Source organism: Enhydra lutris, unplaced genomic scaffold (assembly GCF_002288905.1).
Source record: "Enhydra lutris kenyoni isolate GAN:26980312 unplaced genomic scaffold, ASM228890v2 scaffoldscaffold15, whole genome shotgun sequence".
Lineage (NCBI taxonomy): Eukaryota > Metazoa > Chordata > Mammalia > Carnivora > Mustelidae > Enhydra > Enhydra lutris.
Genome location: NW_019154099.1, coordinates 21942462 through 21969720, shown reverse-complemented (window position 1 = coordinate 21969720; position 27259 = coordinate 21942462).

Here is a 27259-nt window from a genome sequence, read left to right as displayed (position 1 = left end):
TAGAAATAAAATTGGAAATAGTTGTACAATGTTAATATCCTAAAATTAAGCACACACCCACACACACAAAATGAAATCTATCAATTTCAAGAAAAAAATTGGGAGAGATTTTCCACGAAATTAGAGGCAATTACTCAGTATAATGTTAATGCCACTACCACACATCAAACAAAATAACGAATTTTTTTTTTTCAAATTTGGTAAAAATACCATGAAAATCTTCAAATGGAGGACAAAATACATTAAAGTCCACAATGTTTTTGAAAACTGGTCCTGCTGAAGTTTCATACACAGACACACACACAAACTCTAAATGAATATAAATGTTAATTGTTAATCAACTGAAGAAGAAAGACAGGAAGTATTTTCTATTAGTGAATGCCCTGCATAGAGTTTCATCAAAGATATAAATTCCTTTTGATGTGCTTTTAAACAGATAGCAGAGTTTTGAAAAACAATAGTTGACTAATAATTCATCAAAAATACCATGTAAAATATATTGCTTTGTTTACTTATTCACAATATTTAGAATTTTTAATAAAAATGAACACTATAATTAAAACCACTTCACCATCTGTTGCCAGAAGTATTAGACAATGTCTAGCTTTTTTCTTTGAAGGAAGAGTCTGGGGATGACATGACAGAACGCCCTAGGGCAGTGCATCTCAAATTTTATCAAGGTGGTATCTCTAACTGTGAAGTTCACTTTCACTCCTGGCCTTTAGCCTAGAGGGATGTTCAACAAGAATGAACTTTATCTCAGAATTTCCCATATTATATGACATTTTAGGGGGAATCAGATTTTATTATATATTATGTATACATATTGGTATAAAATGTTATAAAATATTTTCCATGAAATAAAATAAATGTTACTTAATTTGCATATGAAACCTTCTAATTTTTAAGTATTAGCTGATAGGAAAAGAAAAACTATGTTGTATAGGCAAACAGGGGAATCTCTAGGCCCTTGTAGAGCATGAACTGAAAATTGATAAGTATTTAGAACAAACATTTCTTGCTTTTGATTTGAATTGGTCCAAACCTTAGAAGTCTTGTTCATCCACAAAATAATAGTGTGGTCTCCAGTTATGAAGTGAAATAATGATGCTTATGGTTTATATGTTACCTATCACATAATAGGTTTATGAAATTATATAGCTCAGTTATGCAGATCAAATGCAACAAAACAAAATATATAGTTTTAAAGAATTAAAATTTGACTTAGTCCTTTCTAACACTATCACCTTTCTCATAGATTGTCACATTTGTGACACATTATAACATTTACTCTTATTGCTACTGTATTTTCAATATTTGGATTTTGTAGCCCGTCTGTGTTCCCTTACTGGGAAAGGAGATAAGTAAAGTAGAATGTGTGCTCACCATAGAATATTATTTATCGGTTAGAAGCAACAGATTAGTTGTCCATCTACAGTTGTAAGTGATCTTAAAGACATACTGCTGAGCTAAAAAAAAAAAAAAAAGTAACAGATCTGTAGATCCATAATAGTTTTATCCACATAATGAAAGGTGAGTACTTTCAAAACCATCTTTATTTCACCAGATCATTGTCAAACTAAAAATACTTAACTAAAAATACCTCCTGTGAAGTTATACAAATTATAAAATCTCCCCTAACTAAAGCAATTCTTTTGTTACATCTCTGTCCACCTTTGTTAACATCCCACCTCTTTTATTCTTGAGGAATTGTATTCTTCATAGTACACTTGAAATTCATTATCACCCTTCCTTTATTTTGCATTTGTATTAGTTATGATAATGTTAAACTATTCAACAAATAGACTTAAAATTTATAACATATGTAAAAGAGCAACTATTCCTTTTTTTTTTTTAAAGCTTTTTATTTATTTATTTGACAGAGACACAGTGAGTGAGGGAACACAAGCAGGGGGAGTGGAAGAGGGAGAAGCAGCCCTCCCAAAACAGGGAGCCCCATGCGGAGCCCAATGATCATGACTTGAGCAGAAGGCAGACGCTTAAGTACTGAGCCACCCAGGTGCCTTGAGGACAACTGTTCTTACTCATAGTTCATAGCAGTACTTGTGGATCACAAGGGCTTTGTTCTGCATGGTAATTCAGGGTTTAGTCTCCTTCCTTCCTTTGCATCTACTCAATCCTACAGCTGTTGTAAAATTGCACTGCAGAGGACATGCTAAAACAAAGATTGCTTTGACCCCTCACACCTTTTTCACCCTGTATTTCTTATTTACAAAATCAGAAGTAGGCCTAGGAACTTGCTTCAAGTATGTTCCTGGATACTACTGATGCTGTTGCACACTTGTGAGAATCCCTATCCTAAGGTGTTTTCTCTGCATACTGCTGGGGGAAGTAGGAAAACATAGAGAAAATATAACCACTCCTTATATCTGGTTTCTGAAGTAATAAAACTTGCCAATGCTATTTATAACCCATAGGCAAGAAGGGTTCCATTGTGAGAGGCAAGGGACATCTCAGAAATGGTATGCCCATCTCACAAGGCACAATCATCAAATATCTTACTAATTTCAAAAGGGGGGTGCGGCGGGGGCTGGTGGTAATGACTGACTTCAGTTGACCCCAAAGGATTTAAGTCTTCCTTCCATCACAGACAAACATAAGGTGGCGGCATCAAGTCCCTATGAGAAGTGGAGCTCCTTTTCTCAAAGAAAACGGACTTGAAGGTTGATGCCCTCTGCCTTGTTCCACCACATTCATACACTCGTTTGTCTCTTTTAACTAAGGCAACGGAAAGACACAATTTATTGAGACCCCAACACACCCCCAGAAGCCGTAAATTCTATTCCTGTTCAAACAGTGGAATTCACTTCCAAGCTGAGGGCAGTCATTCCGTCAAGCGCAGGATGGTTCGCTGTTACAGAGTTGGCATTGAAAATGTCTTTAAGAGGGGTGGACAGGAGCTGATGGGGACCTGGGCAAGCCCGGAGTTGAGCAATGACCCGTATGAATCTGTACTATATAGAAAACTGTACAATATAGAAAATGGGGCACACTGTGTATGGGTCAATCTCTCCCTTTGGTCACCAAAATCAGCATACTTCTTCACATAGTAGAACAAATTCTCCATCTCTTATGCAAGCTCAACTGAAGTCTCATCTTGATGCAGTATTCATCTCATTCCACTATCTGTGGTTGATGTTTAATCTTCTCCATCTAGTTCACATGTGGTTCTTTGTGATTCAGCCATCTATTTTTATATGAGAACGGAAAAATTATATAAGACTAAATCATTAAGCTTCATGTTCAGTGTCCACTTTCTAGTGCTCAAATTTCTCCACAAATGCTAAAGGGGCACGGAATGATGCTGAGGGGAATTGAATGATGAGAAGTTGTGAAGACATTAAACAGAGCATGGTGTCCTTATAGACAAAATTAATAGGCAGCAAAAAGAGAGTTACTTAACACACCCAACCAAAAAAATGAAGGAAGGCAAGAGTTGAAGGTAGGAAGGTAAAAGTTGAACATAAGACTTGATCCTTTAGTCAGTACTCATATCTGAGACAATTTTGAATCCAGAACTCACTGGCATAAAAGTGGTTCACTCCCTAAAAGGAAGGACCCTAACACCACAGCAATTATATACTCTAATGAATTCCCCAGTTTTACTAAACAACCTATAGCCATTTACTTGGGAGTTTTAACAGTAGGCAGAAAATAGATATCTTGAGGGCTATTGGGTATAAGATTTGGTTGACAATGATACTCAGAGACACATATTGTGGTTACAGCTCCCTTGTTAGAATGGGGATTTAGGAAGAACAGACAGTAAACAGGGCTGGGGCCCTGGCTGAAGACTAGCTCACCATGGGCTTGATGAGCCCACAGCCACACCTATGCATGAGTGGGTAGCCTAGATCCTCATGTCACCACTAAAGTTGCAGAAATACACCTTTCATAGCTCCTATCTTTGTTTGTGTGGGTGTTCCTGCATGTTCAGTTGAAGGAGAAAGAATAATCTCCAGGCTTCATTTATAATTGAGTTGGTTCAGTAGGTGGATGCAAGCTGAAATTAGGTGCCATAAGCATTACAGAAATGTTCAGAGTGGTTCTAAATGAAAGTGGAAAGAAAATATTTCCCAATGGGTGGAGGTGTAGACTGTGAAGCTAGCCATTCAATTTGTGTGGTAGCAGAACTTGCACATGGATGAGTAGCATGTGGAAGTGGAGACCAAGTGTGAAGATATTTGTGTCACATGCTGATGCCCAAAATAAAGCAACCAACATGAAAATAGTGCTGGATAACCAAGTAGATGAAATGACTTTGCCATCTGATGTTAGCCAAACTTCATATGTCATCTTGGGCCTGGCATGATAGGCACACAAATGGAATAATGGTTATGTTGTGAAGGTTAATTACAGCAAGCTTGGAATTAGCTTGAACTGTCTTGCTAAAGTTTGTGCATGGCAATGACCCTTAGTCAAGGCATGAAACATTCTGATTAATAGTGTTGCTTTATAACCATGGGTCTAAAGAGTTTCCGGCCCATTTGTTCCAGCTTGTCAGCACTGTTTATTGATAACAATGAGATTGATGATTCACACCTGGTCTCTGTGAGACCCAGGAGGACTTTGCTGCTAAAGCTGGTTATGTAGCAGAAATATGTTACATGGCCAGCAAAAAATAAAAAATAAAAATCTCCAGCCAAGATTCCATTTTGAGCTCCCTAATTCCAAGGTGTTCCATGCACACATTGGTGATTCCTGATCCAAGGTAAAAAGTGCATCCATCCATGGCCCTTAGAAATGGATTACAAAAGGTGCCTGCACCTGATGTCTCTGGACCCATGGCTGTTAGACAGACTTTGGCTGTAATGCATCTGCTTACTTTAAGGCTGTCACTAATGTATCTTTTTTGTGGTAATAAACTGTAGATTTGTAAGTATTTCATCTTGCATTATATGAATCTATTTTAACAATCAAACCCTGTTTAACTGGTGCAGTGAGTGGCAGGATTGAAGCTATGAATTCCCCCAGCAACATGGACTTCTACTTATCAAGGACTAATCTAACTACCACCTCTCTGGAATGCCCAACCTGCCAGACAGACCTAATCTGAGCCCCCAGTATGACATTACTCCTCAAGAATAATTAGTTGGTGCCAAATCTCACTTTCCTAGAACAGCCAGGATTTATACTGAAACATATTCCAAATATAGGTTTGGCTTTCCTGCCCACAGAGCTTTGACCAACACTACTGCATGAGGGCATAGAGATTTCTTTTTCACAGGTATGGAATCTGCATACGTTTTCTATGGCCTCACTAAAAATGATCACAAACTTGGTGGATTAAAACAATATCCATTTATTATCTCACAGTTTCTGTGGATCCCAGGTACAGGTTAACTAGATCCTCTGCTCAGAATCTTAAAAATTAGGATGTTGGTTATATTCTTTCCTGGAGCTCAGGGTCTTCTCCAAGCTAATGTGGTCATTGGCACAATTTTGTTCCTTATAGTTGTAGGATGATGGTCTCTGGCTGTCAGCAGGGGACCACTCTCAGCTCTGATAGGGTGTCTATGATTTCTTGCCACATGCCTCTTAATGATATGAAATTTTGTTTTTCAAGGCCAACAGAGCATTTTCTGTAGCTTCAAATCTCTCTGATTTATTCTATCTCTAATCTCTAGGTCCTCTTTAAAAGGCTCACCTGATTAGGTAAGGTCACCCACACAAATGGGGAGGATATAATTGCCAGCTGGAGTAACTCTGGAATTGATTCCTTGGCCTGTGGAGTAAGAGCTCTCATAGAGGGAAAAGCCAAATTAAACTTGAAGCCATCCACTTCCCCAGTAAGAACAAAAAAACCTCCAGCAAAAATTCATACGTCTTTTGAGAAACAGCTCATCGTATGTCAATGAGCCTTGGTAGAGCTAGAACACTTGATCATGAAGCAACAAGTGACCAGGTATCTGGAATTTGTCCTAAAAACTATATTGTTTCAGACCTATCAAGTTATAATTTCAGAGGGGCTTACAGACAGTCCTAAAATTAGAATAATAGACACTGGCTTATACAGTGCATATATATCAAGGAATAGGAATCTAAGGGTTCATTTGAGAATTATTGCCACAGAAGGCCAGACAATATTACATGCAATCAGAAGATTCACTGCATAACAAAAGTAGTGTGGGTATGGGGGCATAAGCAGGAAATCCACCTGTTGTATCACCAGTGTAATACTTAGAAATAGCTGGTCTCACAGAGGGCTGGGACATCCTTCTATAAGCAATGATGAAGTACCAGCTTAGAGGCAATCCTTTAAAAGGATAATTTGCCATCTTTCAGGATGAAGAATTTGCTTTAAGTCAGAAGCCTCTATACAGCTCTGTGTTCCCAAATAGGTCTGGAAGCCAAGTGGTAGAAGTAGGAGTGGCCTCATTAGACATTATTCTCAGTGATGCACAAGAGTTTTTGTGCTCCCTAATCTTGCAACTCTGCAGGGTTGAATGTGTTTTCCTCAAATGTGGCTCAGTCTTGCCATAGGACAGAGTAAATGTTCCATTGAATATAACCACCACCTGAGCACTTTAAACTTCTTATACCCGGGGACCATCAGACTAGTAGAAAAGGCAATATTACAGTGTGTGTAATTGACTACAATCAGCAGGAGAAGGTAGGACTGCTTTTGCATAAAGAGGTCAGAATAATACGTATGGAATTACCCAGGTAATCCACTGGGTACCTCCGGTATTCTTTGCCTCACAATTGTGGAGTGGACATTTATGGTAATCCAACTTGGAAAAGGTGTGATTTCCAAAGAAAATATCCCACAGGAATTTACGTTTGGGTCACATCAGTAGGAAATATACCAACACATGCAAGGAGATAGAGGAAGGTGAGGGAAATTCAGGATAGGTAATAAAAGGAGAGGATGTCTATCCAGTTGTGCCCTAACACCAATAGAAAAAAAACAAAACAAAACAAAACAAAAATTCTGTTCCACTGACCTGCTTTTTCTGTTTTCTTTCAGGAAAAGAGGTCCAAGGAAACCATGGAGGAGCTATTCCTGGAAACTGTAGTGTACTTCAGTTCAACTACTTCCTACCTAGCAAGTGATGGTCTGTTTGAAATAAGGTTCTGATATTAGACCATGAAAATAAGCCTCTCATATCTACAGAAAACATATTAGTAAATGGCTGAGATAGTCCTATTCTGGATCCATCCCCACATTTATGCTGATGCCACATTTCCATGGGTTGCTTCTAACCAAAGATGAACAAGGAAATGGTATGATGAGCAAAGTACTGGTACTATGCAGGACCATTACAACAAGATGAAGAATTCTTTCAATAGGTAATTTTAGCCCTAGGGTACCCCACTGACCTGGCTGAAGTTTTCTTAGGAGATAAAGTTGCAGTCTGAGAATCTTCTTACCTAATCCTTTTTACTTCCTTCTCTCCACAGGAGTCAGACAGTTGGAAATTTGACAATGCTCCTTGTCTACTCTAGATTATTCCCCTTTTTTCGTTCACTGACTATTTCTGTTGCACATGTAATCTTGTGTTGGCACCTGCTACATTCTTTTTTTTTTCTATTCATGTATAATTGACATATAACTTTATATTAGCTTCAGATGTACAGAATCATTATTCTGTGATATTAGTATATTATAAAATGGTCACCACAGTAAGTCTGTTTAACATCTGTAACCATACATAGTTACAAAATATTTTTTTTTCTTATGAGGAGAAAGATTTAAGATTTTAATATTCACTTTCTGAGTAACTTTCAAAAGTGCAGTGCAGTATTATCAATAGTCACAATGCAGTATATCCCTATGACATTTATTTTATATTTGGAAGTTTGTACTTTTTGATCCTCTTTACCCATTTTACATGGTCCCCATCCCTTCCCTGTAGCCAATACCAGTCTGTTCTCTGAATCTATGATCTTGTTTTTTTGTTTTTAAATTCCACTTATAAGTAAGATTGTATGGTACTGGCCTCTCTGTCTGACTTATTTCACTTAGCATAATGCCCTCAACTTCCATCCATGTTGTTATTAGCTTTTATTCCTTTTTATGGCTGAGTAATATTCCATTATATAACTATATACCGTATCTTAAATCCATTCATTTATTGATGGACAGTTAGGTTGTCTTTATATCCTGGCTTATTATAAATAATGCTGTAGCAAGTATGGGGGTGCATATATCTTTTCAAATTAGTGTTTTTGTTTTCTTCAAAAAAATACCAAGAAGTGAGATTATAGGATCACATGGTAGTTCTTTTTCTAATTGTTTGAGGAATGTTCATACTGTTTTCCATACTGCCTGTACCAATTTGCATTCCCAGACATGTGCTCCTTGACAAAGAAAACTGATAGGTCAGGCTTCCCCCGACAAAGTTTACTTGACTTTGAGAAAGAATAATAGCCAGAGATGACACTGCCTGAACAACAATAGTATAGCAAGAACCTCATGGATTCCAGATGCAGCTGCTGATGTTCCCAAAGGGCGTGGCACTGGAACAACAGTAGGTGAGTGATGATTAACTTAAAACAGAAACACTATCAACTATGAGACCTCTTCAGCTTAAAAAGTTTCCCAGTCAAGTAGAACCCCAAGGTGTATATGATGAGCTCCCTTTCTGGTGCTGCTGACTGTCTTCAATTACCATTTATAAAACGGCTACAGATTAAGCAAAAAAACAAACAAACAAACCAAAAAAACACACCACCAACAAAATAATGTTGACAATGAGATACAGAGTGAGGTCAATATGTAGTGATCTAAGTAGTTTGGATTAGAGGGAAGATTAGAATAAAAAGCAACTTCCCAAGCATCTCTGACCCTGGAGAAAAGACCTGTTAATCCCTTCTTCCGAAATTTAATACTTAATTGTTTTTTAAAAGCACTATTTATTATCTGAGACTTTCAACAACTTACAAGTTTCTGAATTCTCTAATTTGATTAATTTCTTGGTTCTTCTGGTTTCATAAAATTCAATAATTTTGACCCAAATGTTTGTATTCTTTAAACATGATTGCTTTCTTTCTTTTTTTTTTTTTACTTTGTTACTTCATGAACTTGTTCCTAATTTGGGGGATAGTATTTCATAAGAACTCTTTCCCATCAAAGCTATGTATCTATTGGAATCCCCCCCACCCCGCCCCGCCCAGTCCAGTTTGAAAGAAATGTTTTGTTCTCCTGCAGGAGGTGTCAATGTGTGACTTCCTGTCTTCCCTGGGTAAAATATTCTATATCTTGGATTCTATAGCTTCCACTGTTTTGGTTTAGTATCTCATTTTGACAAAGTTCATCCTAAAGAATTTCCTAAAATATTTGTAAAATGAGAAGTTTGTGAGTTCTTGAATGTCCAAAGTTGATAAATAGTTAAATGTTAACAACAGTTTCCTTTTCCATCAGAGACCCAAAGCAGTATTTTGCTGTCTTCTAACAACCACTGGTGCTTGTAAGTTTGATGCTGATTATTACTCCATCACATATTCCACCAACATCATGGTTGTTTTACTACTTATTTTCTTTCTTTCACACATTGATTTAATAACACACTATTTAGATGTTTCTATAACATGACAAAAATTACTTGTTTTAGATGAGCATTTAAGTCAACCCATCATTTTCTTTTCATGATGTTAAACAGATTGCTTGCTTGTTTATTTAGAAGTAACTACTATATTGTCAATAATTTTGTAGAGATTATCAGTTATTTACTGTACCACATTCACAGATTTAATATAAAAGAGATGGCCAACAATTCAGGGGAAATAAGAAAAGTTAAACTTAAAATCTTTATTCATATTCCATTTAAATCATCCCCAAATACAAAGTGCATATATACTTTTAATTATCTCCAAATACAAAAGTATATATATACTTCTAAAGTCCTAAGTAGAAATGAAACACATCTGGTAAAGGTTGATGCCTAAAACCTTCCTTCATATAAGACTTATCTCCAAAACACATGAGAGAATTGCTTAACCACAATTTTGACATAAAAACTCTGGACAGAAAAGAGAAATGACCTATTTTCTTCAAATATGAAATAAAGATGTAGAAGAAATTAAAATGATCAGTTCAGTGCCATTCAGAAATTGACTTTTGATTAAATAAAATTCCAGTGTTCTGAAAATTTAAAATTTTTAGTACTCATTTTAATATTAATGATGAACACATTGTGGAAATCACACGTGCATTTTTGAACTTTGTTTTGTAGTTGTCTGATACAAACAATGCTAATTTTCTTTATATGATAATGTTAAGCCTATATTAGATTTTACCCATTAAGGGTGCCTGGGTGGCTCAGTGGGTTAAAGCCTCTGCCTTCGGCTCAGGTCATGATCCCAGAGTCCTGGGATCGAGGCCCGCATCGGGCTCTCTGCTCAGCGGAGAGCCTGCTTCATTCTCTCTCTCTGACTCCCTCTCTGCCTACTTGTGATCTATCTCTCTGTCAAATAAATAAATAAAATCTTAAAAAAAAAAAAAAAAAAAAAAGATTTTACCCATTAAGGAGCTTACAGAAAGATTGACCTTGAACAATTTACATTAGAGAAGCTGCCATATAGATATAACACAGACCATATGGTATGTGATAATTTTCTACTTTGTAGTCAAAGACTGTGAAAAAGGTTCCAGTACTTGAGAATGATTACATCCATATTTACATTGCATCTGCTATGCATACTTAGAAGTAATTCTACCAAATTTCCTTGAGTTTTAGGATTTTCTAAATTAGTACACCCAATTTGACCTACTGTACTTTAAGCAATCATATAGTTAGAGTAAGTAGCTGAGCTAATTGAGAAAAGAACTGAACTGGAATAAAGACATAAAAGTTTTATGTGTCAACACCATTATCCATTATTTGAAAACCTCTAAACATAACCTAGTAGATACTCAAAATATATTTGTTGAATTTGTGAATTTAAAATTAAATTAGTTAAGATAATTAAGTTCTGAAGATGTAATATACAGCATGGTGACTGTATTTAACAATATTGAGTTGTATACTTGAAATACATCACTTGCAGCAAGTCAATAAATATGATCCTTTTAAACTACAGGCTTGATTTGATGGCCTCTGGCTGATTCGGCTTCTTCAAAATGATTCCTTTAGGAATCCTTTTACAGGAAAAACAACTTAGCCAACAGAGTTAGCTTGGAAAAAGCAGTTGTAGACCCTTCACTGTAACATCTTGGTTTTAGAAAATGATTAGAAGAGTTATTTTTTAATTTCACATGGGTGCTAAAAGAAGTTACATCCAGATAGACCCAATGGGAGTAGAACTCAAAAAGTAGTTGTTGAACAAGACATAGCATTTCAACACAAGAAGTAATCTCCAAAATAGGTAAGACATAAATATGTGTGTGTGTGTGTGTGTGTGTGTGTGTGTGTGTGTGTGTGTGTGTGTATATATATATATATAAAACAAAACCGCTCAAAATTTAGCTACTTTAAATAAGAAACTTTTTGTCATCTCTTTCTTGATTCTGTGAGTTGAGTAGGCTCAGCTGGACAGGTCTTCCACTCAGCTTTTATTGGATGGGTCTGCAGCATTTGGAAACTTGAGGGGCATAGCTGGAATATTGGTTCAGCTGGGTCACCAGAATATGTAGAATCACCTGGAATTGGTGGAGTTGGGCTTTCTTCTGTGAAGTTATTTAATATTCACCCTCTCTGCGTGTCCTTTTCAAGTGAGTATCACAAATGAATAGCCAGACTTCTTATACACCAACCAAAAAATGAATAAATAAAGCATATCGGTCTTTTTTTTTTAAAGATTTTTTTATTTATTTGAGAGAGAGAGAGAGAACAATCATGCATAGGGAGCAGGGGAGGGGGAGAAGCAGGCTCCCTGCTCATGCAGAGCTCAATCCCAGCAGCCTGGGATCAGGACTTGAGCCAAAGACGGATGTTTAACCTCTTAGCCTACTGAGCTCTGCAGGTACTCCGTATCAGGCTTTCTTAAAGCTGCAGTACAAAATTGGGAGAGCAACATTTCTGCCACACTGATAGTTAAAGTCTACAGACAGCCCTGATTGAATGTGGCAAATAACTACATAACAGCATTAATACAGAAGATATGATCTTGAGAGATCATGTTTGGAGACTATAAATTCCCTCTGATCCCTAGTGATTTACATTCCTCCTATATGCCAAGTATACTCCACCCAAGTTCCCTTCCTGTATGCCATCAGATTTAGAATCTCATCATCTGAATCTAACCCAGTTGTAGATGAGGTTTCCTTAGTATGGTACCTTTTTAGCCAAAGATCTATGACCTAAAAGACAAGTCATCTGTGTCATCTCCCCAAACACACACATAGCACATGCAATGGTGAGACAACATAGGGACCAGAACTAAACTGACACATTTAAAAGGGGCGGAGTGTATAGAAAAATATACCAGTCACTTATCTGTAGTAATCCTAAAGTCACTGAGGTGCATGCAAAAAAATTCCACTATTAAGGAGGTAAGGAATCTCTATAGGTTATGGTCCAATCCTTTGGCTAATGGCTTCATTCTGAGTCATCCTTCATTTTCCGTAAGAAACCACCTAACATTGGAGCTGAATAGCTCTCTGTTTGCTTCTTACACAAAAATTAATGCTTAATACAAAACTATATATTGATCTCTCACAAATTCCATGGCTTAATGAGCTAAATTGGGAAGTTTTTGTATTCCTCATGATATAATCTGGAACTACAATTATCTGGGGGTTTACGAGTCAGAGACATCCAAGATGATGGCTCACTCATATATCTGGTGTCTTGTCAGGAATAGTGGCTCTAAGCCAGAATCCCTCTCTCTTTCACTGTTATCCTAAGACTCATTCTCCTCCTCCTTTCCTTTTTCTCTCTCTCTCTGTGGTTTTCAATGTATTCTTTCCACATGGTCTCTCTAGCAGGGTAACTGGACTTCTAACATGGTGGCTCAGCATTCCAAGTGTGCCAAAGAAGTTCTCAATAACTTCTTTAGCCTTAGTCCCCAGATTTGTACAATGTCACTTTCACCAAGTTCTATTGGTTTATAAAAGTTACAGGAACAGGGGCACCTGGGTGGCTCAGTGGGTTGGGCCTCTGCCTTCAGCTTGGGTCATGATTGCAGGGTCCTGGGATCAGGCCCCGTGTCAGGCTTTCTGCTTGGCGGGGGACCTGCTTTCCCCTCTCTCTCTCTCTCTCTCTGTCTACGTGTGATCTCTCTCTTTCTCTGTCAAATAAAAAAATAAATGAAATCTTAAAAAAAAAAAAAAGTTACAGGAACATAGCCAATTCAAGTTGGAAAGGCACCGTATAAAGGCATGAATCCTGAGAGATATGTTTCATTAGAAAATTAGCTATAATAGACATCCTCAGGTGCTCTCACATCAGTTTTCATGACTTAGATCCTGGGCAAATAGACCATCATTTCAGTGCAGTAAGCCTACCAGATTCAAGCACCCACTTTTGTAAACCAGTATCCTTTTTTAAAAAAAATTAACATATAATTTACGTTTTTTTAAATTAATATATTTTTAAACATATTTTTAATTAACATATATTTTTTTTAAAGATTTTATTTATTTGACAGAGAGAGATCACAAGCAGGCAGAGAGGCAGGCAGAGAGAGAGAGAGAGAGGGAGAGAGAGAGAGAAGCAGGCCCCCTGCTGAGCAGAGAGCCCAATGTGGGACTCGATCCCAGGACCCTGGGATCATGACCTGAGCCGAAAGCAGAGGCTTGACCCACTGAGCCTCCCAGGCACCCAACATATATATTTTAATTAACATATAATGTATTATTTGCTTCAGGGGTACAGGTCTGTAAATCACCAGTCTTATAAAATTCACAACACTCCATAGCACATACCCTCCTCAATGTCCATAACCCAGCCACCCTATCCCTCCCTTCCTCCCCCTTCCTCTGCTCCAGCAACCCTCAGTTTGTTTCCTGAGATTAAGAGTCTCTTATGGTTGTCAAAAAAAAAAAAAAAAAAAAAAAAGAGTCTCTTATGGTTTATGTGTCTCTCCAGCCCCATCTTGTTTCATTTTTTTCCTTCCCTACCACTTATGACTCTCTCAAATTCCTCATATCAGAGAGATCATATGATCTTTGTCTTTCTCTGGTTGACTTATTTCACTTAGCATAATACTCTTTAGTTCCATCCATGTCATTGCAAATGGGAAGATTTCATTTTATTGATGGCTGTATAGTATTCCATCATATATATCTCTATATGTGTGTGTGTGTGTGTGTGTATCCATACCATCTTCTTTATCCATTCATCTATTGATGGACATCTAGGATCTTTCCATAGTTTAGCTGTTATGGACATTGCTGCTATAAATATTTGGGTGCACGTGCCCCTTCAGATCACTATATTTGTATCTTTGGGGTAAATACCCAGTAGTGTGATCGCTGGGTCATAGGGTAGCTCTATTTTCAGCTATTTGAGGAACCTCCATACTGTTTTCCAGAATAGCTGTACTAGCTTGCATTCCCACCAACTGTGAAGGAGGGTTCCCCTTTCTCTGCATCCCTGCCAACATCTGTTGTTTCCTGACTTGTTAATTTTAGCCATTCTGACTGGCGTGAGATGGTACCTCCTTATGGTTTTGATCTGTATTTCTCTGATGCTGATGATGTTGAGCACTTTTTCATGTGTCTGTTGGCCATTTGGATGTCTTCTTTGTAGAAATGTCTGTTCATGTCTTCTGACCATTTTTTGATCAGATTATTTGTTCTTGGGGTGTTGAGTTTGAGACGTTCTTTAAATATTTTGCATATTAACCCTTTATCTGTTATGTCATTTGCAAATATCTTCTCCCATTCTGTCAGTTGTCTTTTGGTTTCATTGACTGTTTCTTTTGCTGTGCAAAAGCTTTTTATCTTGATGAAATCCCAATAGTTCATTTTTGCCCTTGCTTCCCTTGCCTTTGGTGATGTTTCTAGAAAGAAGTTGCTGCACTGAGGTTGAAGAGGTTGCTGCCTGTGTTCTCCTCCAGGATTTTAATGGATTCCTGTCTCACATTGAGGTCTTTCATCCATTTAGAGTCTATCTTTGTGTGTGGTGTAAGGAAATGGTCCAGTTTCATTCTTCTGCATGTGACTGTCCAATTTTTCCCAGCACCATTTGTTGAAGAGACTTTTTTTCCATTGGACAGTCTTTCCTGCTTTGTCAAGATTAGTTGACCATAGAGTTGAGGGTCTATTTCTGGCCTCTCTACTCTGTTCCATTGATCTATGTGTCTGTTTTTGCACCAGTACCATACTGTCTTGATGATTATAGCAATAGAGCTTGAAGTCTGGAATTGTGATGCCGCCAACTTTGGTTTTCTTTTTTGACATTCTTCTGACTACTTGGGGTCTTTTCTTTTAAACTAGCATTCTTTATAAGCTCTTCTTAACTTTTCTTTCCACAGTGAAGATAACACCTATAATTATATCATCTGATTCTCTCACTATCTTATTGTTTTGCTCAATTCTCATGGTTATTTTTGTGATTCTTGAATTTATTTTTTCACATTTATGTCTCCATCTATCTTATTCAGGGATTCTAAATCTGAGGTCCATAGTACCAAGAGTCTTCATGTTTGGACTTCAGTATAATCAACAACAAAATGGAATCATAAAAATGTGTATGTCTGCATATGAGTTTTACAAAAGGTTTTTCTCTAATGTGCGTAGATAACCTAGAATAATAGCATCTGACTTAATGCAGGAAATCAATTAACAATTATTAGATGAATTTATGCATAAATGACTATGTGTGTATGCATGTGCACATATTTTTAGGCAGTAAAAGGACCTCTAACCTAAATTAGTGTTATTAAAGATCTGTCTCCATATATTATATATTGTCTCAGTTTATGTTTTCTCAGATAGACCTTGAAACAAGGATCTAAGTATAGGCAACCAGATATCACTCAAAGGTAAGTAGGAAACAGAGAAAGTGAAAGAAAGTAGTCAATAAAGTTATCAAGTCAGTTGTGGGTAACTGACGAATAATCTTGCCAGGACTCTGGGAGTGAGTAGTGTAAATAGAATTATCTCACTTAGAATTATCTGAAAACTTTGGCTACCAGCTCTTCTCACTCAATGATGGCTGCTTCAGAGGCAGGGCCATAATTAAGTTTCTGGTTATTCCAGTTTGATAAGCATAAAGGCAGAGCAGCTCCAGTCTCACTAGAAATCTCTCAGGTACTTTGAATTCTCCAGGCATTGCAATGGCAAGAACTCAGGGCCAGAACATCAGTAACTTCTGCTCCACAGAGCAACACCAAACCAAAGTTCCAAAACATTGTCCACAACTCATCTCTCTTTGGCTTAAGTATGTACAATAATTTACTGTTAAGAGTCATGTAGCTGATTCTATTCTTTTCATAACTATGTTCCAACCAAAAAAAATTTAAAATTTCTCATTAATTGTGACCTCATTCTTTTTTTTTTTTTTTTAAAGATTTTTATTTATTTCACAGAGAGAGATCACAAGTAGGCAGAGAGGCAGGCAGAGAGAGAGAGAGAAGAGGAAGCAGGCTCCCCGCGAGCAGAGAGCCCGATGTGGGGCTGGATCCCAGGACCCTAGGATCATGACCCGAGCCGAAGGCAGAGGCTTTAAACCACTGAGCCACCCAGGTGCCCCAGTTGTGACCTCATTCTTGAAGCTTTTCTTCTTTCTGTCATTATTGGTCATTTACTACACATTCTTATTGAATTAATAATCAGAACTTTATAGTTAAATATAATTTTTATAAATTGGTTGAGGTTATTTTATCATTGTTTTCTTTCTTCTAAGCTAATTTTTTCAAGCCAAAGACAGTGCCTCATATTTTAATTATCTTGTCCCATAGGTCCTCACATGTGTAGAGACCATTTTACTCTTTTAAGAAAGCTCTCGGGAACTTTCCACTGCCTTTAGAAAAGAGTATTATCAAATTTCCTGATAACCTGACACATAGGCATTTTATGATCCAGTCCTTATTTATATGTGTTACATTCCTCAAGAATGTCATTCCATTTTCACTGTTATATTTTTGCACAAACTTTTTCCAATATGCAGGAATAACATTGTCAATTTTTTCATTTGATCACTTCCTGGTCATGGTATCGCAGAAAGGTCATATTTTCAAGAAAACATTTCCTATCTTTAAGGACAATTTGTAGTTTGTTTTACTCTTTTACTTCGAGCACTGCTTTAACTTTGCACCTTCATTAGTACTTAAATGGTATTATTATATTCCTTTTTTAACTATATAGCTCCCTAATAAAACTTATTTTATTTTATTTTTTTGAGAGTCAGGGATAATTTATTCATTGACAGCAGTGGAACCATGTAAAAGTGTAGCTTGTTAGCTTAGGATTCATGGAAGGTATATGAAGTCATGCCCTATTTTTACCAAGTTCAATATATGTGTCTTTGGGCAGTTTTTGAGCCTCTTTAAGCTTAATTCTTCTTCTGTAAAATGGGCACATTAACACCCCATATACCATAGCATTGCTGTTAGAATGAATGCGTTAATAAATGTGAACTGATTAGCAGAATGCCTGAAAGATAGTGTTATTAAATTATAACCATTATCTGTAGTATTAAGGATAGTAGATGCAATGGTAGTAGACATTTGAGTACTAATAAAAGTAATGGTTTTTAAAAATCTAGTAGAGTATCCCTAAAATTACTAGCTGAATAAATAAAATAATGACTTAAATGTGGGCAGAATTTAATCCCACTACTGCTACATTTCAGCTATAACAAAGTACCTCCTCCAAAAAAGGGAACAGATAATATTCCTTTTGATAGTTTCTCTCTCCTGTGGTGTGGTAGGTGATGAGCATGCTCCACAGATTCACAAGTAGGAGTACGTAAGTGGCACTGGGACTATTTGCTTGTATGAGTTGGGTGGATTGGCAAGGTCATCTTCTCCCCATTCAGCAATAAACCCATGCTTCCAGGTTTCTCTAACCTGTTATATTCTTTATTCTGTGCCAGGAAATAAGACAACTGAAGGGTGGAAGTCTTTCTATGAGGAACAAGGACTACGGTGGGGAGCTGCCACTAAGGTGGGGAACTGGTGAAGGATCTTGGTTTATTATCTTTCCATTACTTTTTTTTTTTTTTTCTTTTACTAATGCCATGGAGGGAAACTAGTTTATTTGAATCCTTATCATCACTTTCTAATCTGATCTGGCCACTTCAAATGTTTATGCCACTTTTTGGTAGTTGTCCAATAAATATTAAAAAAAAAAATTACTGAGAGAGAAATTCTTTAAAAATATATAGTAAATATAAATCAGAATTCTTACCTACATTTAGCAGGGTGGCTACCTAATTAGAATTTACTAAATATTCTGTACAGTTTCTTCCCAAAGGATGGTAATAAAATTATTATATACATGGGTCCCTGAAATCTCTTTTCCTTGAAGTAATACAATTCTAATCAATTACTTATATTTAAAATGTCAAAAACCTTAGAAAGAATGATGCTTTAATTTATTAACTCTCCCATACAGCCCCACGTGGATAAAAGTGTGTAATTGATAGAAAGTGTTGGGTTGCAGAGAGTAACTTGAGAGTATGGAAGTTTTAGAAAATGCAAACATTGTTAGGATTCCAAGAATGAGGCAACAGTACCATCACACTAAAAATACATCAAATGGTTTATTGTTTTGCATAGAACTTTTTGTGCGGCATTTACCATATGAAACAAATGACTTGTCCATTGATGAAGTCTGTACCTACCGAGTGGAGGACTGGACCTACAAGAATTTATAAAACAGTAGTTCACAAAGAGTTTCATCTCATGATCTCTATGAGACATAGGATTCTTTCACAACGAAGAATCGATTCTTCTCTTCGATTGGGAGCAAAATCTAAATGTTGGCATTCCTCTCTTTAACATCTGCCCCTGTAAGAATTATTTAGTGAAAGCAGAAGTGAGCTGAGGGTAATGCTTCAACTTCCAACTTTATCTCTGTTTTCTGACTCCAGTTTTTGAGCTTTCCCTTTGATTGTGCATTGCACTCATCCAAATGATTGTAAAGTTTGGGTTGAAGGTATGCTTGGATGAACATAGGCTTTATTTCCCTTAGTATATTCCTAGCCTTCAATGCCACCCAGAAGCTTCTACATAGGCTAAATTCTGCGGCTCAGCAACTAAGTGGTACAAGCCACAGGGAGTGCATAATACCAATTTTCCACAGCCTGCACTGCCTACCCATTTGCTTAAAATTGCAATTCAAAGATGTTGACTTTACTCTATAAAGCTCTAAATAGTTTGGGCTCTGGCTCCCTCAGAAATCCCTTCTCTCCCTCTGCCATATAATGACAATTGAAGCCAGGCAGTATACTCCTGATGAGAGTTCCCAAATTTAAGGCATATGGAGCTTTATTTAAAATGGCAAGAACACTTCACACGGTCATCGGTTTCTTAGGAATCCCTGTGCTGCAATAGCTTAACACAGTCTCATTATGTTGACCTTCAGGGCATGTCTTTCTTATGACCTTTAATTAAAATAGTTACATGTAACAGTGTTATTCTCTAATATTTCTGGAAAGTTCTACTTATTTAATATTTGTATTTTGTTTATTTTATTTCTACTTATTTAATATATTTATTTTTATTTTCTATCTTGTGATTGTTAACAAGTTTGATAAAAGGTACAATTTAAATATATTACTTAAATCTGTATCTTTAAAAAGTCTTTCTAAAATCAGCACAATGGCAAGAATTAGCACTTGTAAAGAATATTTTAGAACCTTTCTTTCTTTGCAGTTGTGTTTTAGAGAAATGTTATGACTAAAATGTAAAGAAAGTTATTAAAACATATCACTGAGGGCTGAATAAATTGTGAAATCTTTTGATCTATGCCAAGAGATATACACATATTTTTTTTGGTCTTTCTGTGAATGATGTATTTTAATTACAATATAATTGTTTGAATGAAACTAATATAATTTAATAGTGACACAGTTTACTTTTTCTTATACATATATACTACATTTCAGCATATTCTGCTAATAACCGATATTAAATTTAACTGAAGATAACTTTTCAGATTCAAAGCTAGCAACTAAAATATTCTAAGAGCAAAAACCATTAATCATATAAGCATAAATTACTCTTAAATTGCATTGATTTTTTTCTTTTGTATTTATAATCCAGTTTACATGCAATAAAGTTACCAAAATTCTTATTACTTTATATTTAATTTAAAAGTATGCATTATATGCTTTCTTAGACACTTTAAAACTAAAACAATATGCTCTCTGGGAATAGTAGATTTTAACTTTCATTGAAAAGTGCTGGTATTTAGATTTAAAAATCAAATGTATGAAACCAATATTAAAACACATAATTTTTAGATGGTCCATAATATTTAATATCCTGAATGGTACAACAGGGAAAGTACTCCAGTTAATTTAAGGACATTTGAAGAAATACTGAAATTTCCTTGTTCGAGAAAAATCTAAGAATCTATGTAGCTGAACTGAGGCTATGCATTTGCTGGTTTATCATCTTAATATTTCCTTATACCTAAATGTTACCACAACCTGTCATGTTTGTTCTCAGAAATTCACTTAGTTTTATCTTTACCTATACATTTCCACCAACGTATCCTAGTCCATAACTTTACCACTTTCTTTCAGAAATGTTGTATCTTCCTCTACACATCCACCCTACTTTATCTTATTCCAATCACCTCTGCCATACTGGATTCCACTCTCAAGTTATTCTGCTCACACCATTGTTGTCAAGCAAGTTCCTTGTTCAATAATCTAGTAAGACTCCAATATCTTTGTATTTTCTATCACTTTAGGATTTAAATCTTCTACCTGTTTCTCAGGATTCCCAAATCTCCTTGATGATCTATCTGTCTTTGAGTGATTTCTACTTATCAGGATCCAGTTTGATATTATTTCTATTAGTCCTGGCTAGTCTGACCATTTCTTTCTTTGAATGCTTATTTCATTTTGAATCACACTGTTGAAAGCAATTATTCTCTAATATATCTAATTGTTGTCTGCATTAGGTATTGAGTATATTTTATATGTAATGTAAGCTGTATTATTACCCTTAACTTAATAAAAATTGAGAATATGAGTCACATCTTATTTAATTCAATCTTGCAGACAAAATCTACTCCCCACCATAAAATAAACCATAGAAGCAAAAGGAAGAGAGAGAGTTTTGTATGATTGAGCACATCAGTAAAGATACCCCAGAATTAGTAACATTAGAAATCAATCTTAAATTCAGATACAATGTCCATAGGTGAAAAAGTGAGAACTCATTTCCAGAAGTCACAATTTTATTCATTTCCAAATAGGGGGTGGGGTGGAGGGAAAAAAGAACAAAATGTGAAAAACTTCTGTGTGATTGTGCTTGGCTTAATGGTCTGCTCCATTGCCATCCTGAAATCTGTAATAATATTTTAACACAGGACCTGATATTTTCCTATTGGACTGGGCCCAACAAATTGTGTAACTGGCCCTGGAATTAGAGCTGCTTTCCCCTGAATTGAACTGCTCCCAGGTATGAAGGGCTCAAAAGAAATATTTTTAAATGGGATACTTTGTGTAACTTGATGAACACATGTATAACAAAATCAATTGGTCTATGGTAGACATGGAAATTTATCAATGAATTAGAAAAAAAAGTACTTTTGTCTTTCTCACTTTTCTCACTCTAATTAGTGCATCTGAAGATTCATTGCAGGGCCCAGGGCCTTCCTTATATTATTCAGGTCCAAAAATCATCTCTTCCTTTTCCTTATCATTAAGTTCACTGTTCCTAAATAATTTTCCATTTCCTACTATAAAACAAAGTAGCAAATTATCATCACATTGCCATTTTTTTTGGAATCTCTATTGAAGCAATATAAAATTTCTTGCCCATACAGTTTCCTAATGCCATTTTTGATACTTTTAGTGATACTCGTGACACTGCATGGTCCATCACACAGTGAATGCTTGTTTTCAGTGACTCTCTCAAAGGTTTTTAGCAAGTCTTTTCAAGAATATGCTAAAGGATATGAAAGATAATTCACTTTCTCTTTATGTTAAGTTTGCTAATGGAATTTTATAGCATAAATGTAAAACAACATATCTTCCAATCATGTCTTCTCCTGAACTCATTAGGCTATATTCTCTGCATTCCTGGAATGTGGCCTCCACAAAAAGTTCAGAGGAATGGCCTTCATGAGAGTAAGAAGAGCAACACTATTCCAGTGAATGACCTTTCTTGACTCTGATGAATTTACCTCCTCTGTTTTAAACCTGTGCCAATGGATATTCCTTGCACAAAATGGGAACACAGTTACCCTAAACAACTATCTGACGTGTGGCTGGAGCCTGTGAAGAGGTGAGGGGATCACCCTGGAGGGGTAGGAGCACAAGATGCCCAAAGTATAGGATACCCACCTCCACCCATGCAATCCTGGGAGCTGTACCAGAGGCGACACCGTGTTGAAACAGGGACAGGTTAGAGCTCATCCAAAGACTCACATATGTGGGTCAAGTCAAGGGTTAGTTTTTGGGGTATGTTAGCTCAACATTCTTAGTCTAATACATATCATACCACTTGGGCTAATTACAGTGATTCCAGGACCAGGCTGCCTACCTGGGGCAGAGACAATCCCAGAGAATCCCAAAGGGAAGAAACAGGGCAAAGCGCCTACCAAGGTCTCACTCTGGCCTAAGTGAACACCACCAAAATGGCACTGGTACCCTGACAAGTCTAGTTTACCTGAGGGAAACTTTGAAAATATAAAGGAAGGAATTCCAGAGCTCAAGACCTGGGTCAGAGGCTGTGCTTGCCCAAGCTAAGTGGGGCACTGTCCCAAGTAATTGTACAAAGAACTGAGCATATCTAATTCTCGAGATGTATCCCTGATATTTACTTTAAAAAGATATATTGATCTGGGCAGATTCTAGAATTTTTTCCATTAAAAAGTTTTCCAGGTGATTCTTATATTTTCTGTAGTTTGGGAATCATAATATTAGAATAATATTAAGTTATGAACAGTCCTTTTCCATCTCCAATGAAAAATCTTAAATGATGCTCAAGGAAGAGACATAGATCATATGAAATATAAAAATCTCAAAGTAGGTATGATGTTACCTCCACCAGAAAGCTTCACGTGATCCCCATGACTGAACTGAGTGTTCTTATATGTTCTCAGAAGACATTTTGATAACCTGGTGTATTAGTTTCCTGGGGCTAATGTAACAAAGTACTACATGGCACCTAAGTGGCTTGGTTGGTTAACTTCTGCCTTCCACTCAGGTCATGATCTTGGGGTCATGGGATTGAGTACCATGTCAGGCTCCCTGCTCCTCTTTCTCTCTCTGCCTCTCTCTCCTCCCCATGAATAAATAAATAAAATCTTAAAACACACACACACACACACACACACACACACACACACACACACAAAGTACCACAAACTTAGAGACATAAATGAGCAGAAATTAATCTTCTCACAGTTCTTGAGGCCAGAATTCTGAAATCAAGCAAGACTCCTAGAGTATCTGGAGGAAATTCTGTTCCTTGTTTTCTTCCAGTTTCCTGTGGCTGTTGTCATTCCTTGCTTTGTAATCATATCATCCCATTCTCTGATTCTAACTCATGGCCATCTTCTCTTCAGTCTGTCAGATGTCCCTCTGCCCATTCTTATAAGGACACTTGTTATTGGATTTAGAGGTCACCTTAATAATCCAGGATAAGCTCCAGTTCTCAAAATCTGTAGTTTGATCACTTCTTTTATTATGTAAGTTAATATTTATCTTTTATTATAGAAGGCAATAGTCACAGTTTCTGGAAATTAAGATTTGAATTAATTTTTGGGGGGTCTCTATTCAGCTAATGACACCTGATTATATGCAATCATATCTGCTATTATCTCTACATAACTTAGTAGAGTATATGATGAATAGTAAGCATGCATATGCACACACACATATGCACACACACCAGTTTTTGAATAAACAAATAAATGATAGTTTCCATAAAAGTTCCTTAGCTCACTAAATTCATAAGGTTATGTTGCCATAATATGCATAGATGTATAACCATATTTTTCTAAATGTGTTTCTACTAATAGTATAGTTTAAAATAGACATTTTAGTCCCTATAATTCTAGACAATATTAAAGTTATAACCACAAAATTTTGCTATTTAAACTATGGATTGCTTGGCCAATATGGTTTTAACATTGAGATCTCATAACACTAACTCTTATGTTTGATTTGGTTGATAAGATATAATCAATTAAAACAAGCCTAGCCAGACAATATATTTTGAGTTTTATAAATTACATATGGACAGAAAGCAAGACTTTAGGATTTCATATAGCAAAACAGAAACCCTCCAAGCTGCTTTATTGCCCTTGGGAATGGAGATTAATATACTTATGTTTTCTAGTGGACCAAACAATGAATAGCATATTCATCTTTGAAGAATAAATGTATTGAGAACCTTCCATTGCAAGGCAATGAACTTTGCCCTAAGGATGAAAAGATGATTATCAGACAACCATTGATATGTAAGAATTTAGGATTTAAGTAGTTACATTTGGATATTGTTACATAATTCAAGAATTAGTAAAATTATTTTAAAAAATTTTAAATGATTAAATTTTAACATAGAGGATGGAGTTTTCATGAAAGCATAGTTATGAATGACTTTTCCCCCCAAATTTTAATTTAAATTCTAGTTAGTTAACATACAGTACAATGTTGGTTTCAGGAGTGAAATTCAGTGATATCAGTTGCATACAATACCCAGTGCTCATTATATCAAGTGCCCTCCTTCACATCCATGACTTCTTTTTCATCTTGCTTAATCTGTAAGGATTTAAATACTTACATCTAGGCTCCCTGTACAGGTAAAAAACTCACTTTTCATAAATAATAATCTCAATGTCCATGCTTAAAGAAGTTAAGAGTATCTTCCTATTCATAAGACTGGTAAATGACAGAGTTAGGACTAGCATCTGACTAGACTTACTGAGTCTCAGACTAGTACAGATTTCCAAGATACAAAACTGTAATACAGAAAGACATTTAATATTTTTCTTTCCTATGATTTATATTAAGATCAAAACCAAGGAAAGACATACCTTGAATACATCTTCCAAAAAGTGTGTAGGTCTACATTATCATGTGATATTTTTCTATTTGCTAATTTATTTGTAAGCAATTTTTTTTTTAATGCAACTCTTTTGTGTGTGTGTGTGTGTGTATACAACATCAACATTCTTCATATGTTAATGTTGTATTCTAGGTTTTATAGGTTTCCAAAGCTAATAGAACTACTAAATTTTCTTCTTTCTCTTCTTCTTCTTCTTCTTCGTCTTCTTCTTTTATTCCTGAGACATATGGTGGTACTAAGGTAACTCAGACTTTTTGTAAATCATAGTTAACAAAAATACCAACTTCTAAATGTAAAAAATAATATTAAACTTGTTAGAAATTATGGTAAGATTTGTTATGGCAACAATTTTGTGATTAGCTGGAAAAAGATTTAGGCAAAATAAAAGCAAAAATCATATGTAAAATAAAATTAATCTATGCAATGAACAGACATATTACCTCTGAAAGAAAAAGATTCACTTAGAAATTTTGTTTAGTAAGTTTATATTTTGAATAATTCTATTTAAACAAAATCTTACACCTTTAACCTCTGTAGTGAAACTAAATTTAATTGTATTCTTAAATAAAATTCGGATATAGGCATATAAAAGATCTGAATAAACACATCTATTTTAAGTAATCATCTTATTACTTGACAAATACGTTGTACAAAATTAAATCTTACAACAACTTACTGTGAAAATAAAACTTGGACATACTAGAGGAATCTAACAACTAGCATATGTGTAATACATATTCTAAGTAAGAATAATTATTGTATTCTATTCCTTTGGCTAACCAAAGATTGCATAAATTAAATGTGTAATTTCCTATTTGCAAGCAGCACTGGCTACATTAACTTGAAGATCAAAGTGAAATGCAGGGCCCTTTCCTCAAAATTATTAGTATTTCAAGTAACAGAAAAGAGCATAAACCAAGCCTGAAATCTCTCTAACCCCAAAGCACAGCAGATTTCAAAGGTCACATGCTCATGATCTTGAAACTGGTCCTGCTACTGAATTTTACAGTGTCATTTAGCAATTGGGCTACATATGGTATTCCAGCCTCCATATCTGATCATCAACCATTCTTTTTCTCTCCTTTTCCAGAGAGTAATATTTCACCCTTTAACACTGGTCCATTCTCATTACAATAGAATGTTTCTTACAAATATATTCTAGATCTTAGACATTGTTAATAAGTAATATTCTGATGTTCCTGCAATTCCAAGTCTATAATCACTGAACATGTTTTATCCTGGAAAATATGACTTGCCTGCCTACTATTGCAGGTTCCTTTTTATAGCAAATCCTCTATCTGAATATTTATTGAGTTCCCACCATGATCTTGGCTCGAGGATCATGGTGAATAAAACAGACAAAAGGCCTGCCCTCAAGGATTGTATTCTACTGAGGAACACAGACCTTAGGCAGAAAACTATGTAATATCTGGAAGTAAGTGCCTTGCAAAAAATGGAAGGAGATTAAGTATATACAAGACTCATTAGCATATTTATTAAGGAATATTTATTAATTTCTAATACCAAAGATATGAAAGGCCCTTTCATTGTTGATGGATTTCTATCAGCTCATAAGGAGGAAAAAGTTGATGCAGAAGAAAGAGAGTATCCATTCAAGGACAAATTTCTTTAATAGGTGAGAGACAAGAATACCATGCATAAATGAAACGTTTGACCTTAGTAGCTAGTTATAGAATCATCATTTTAACTGGAAATAAAGTGGAAAATAAGGACACAAGATCACATAGATAGGTAGATACTGAGGATGAAGATGAAATAACTCACTTCTGTTTTCCATGTCTCTGTGAATTAAGAATTTAGGTCACGAGTCAAAAAATCTTAATTGTGTGTGTGTGTGAGATGGATCTTTTAGTACTCTGGTAGACTCCTTCTCACAATTCATAAAATAAAATACATAAGATTACAAAGAAAACCAGTTATACTGAAAAATTACTGAATAGTTTCCAAATTGTTAATAGGGACTAATTTTACATAATAATGAATGCATTTTTTTTTAAAGATTTTATTTATTTATTTGTCAGAGAGAGAGAGAGGGAGAGAGAGCAAGCACAGGCAGACAGAATGGCAGGCAGAGGCAGAGGGAGAAGCAGGCTCCCCACAGAACAAGGAGCCCGATGCGGGACTCGAT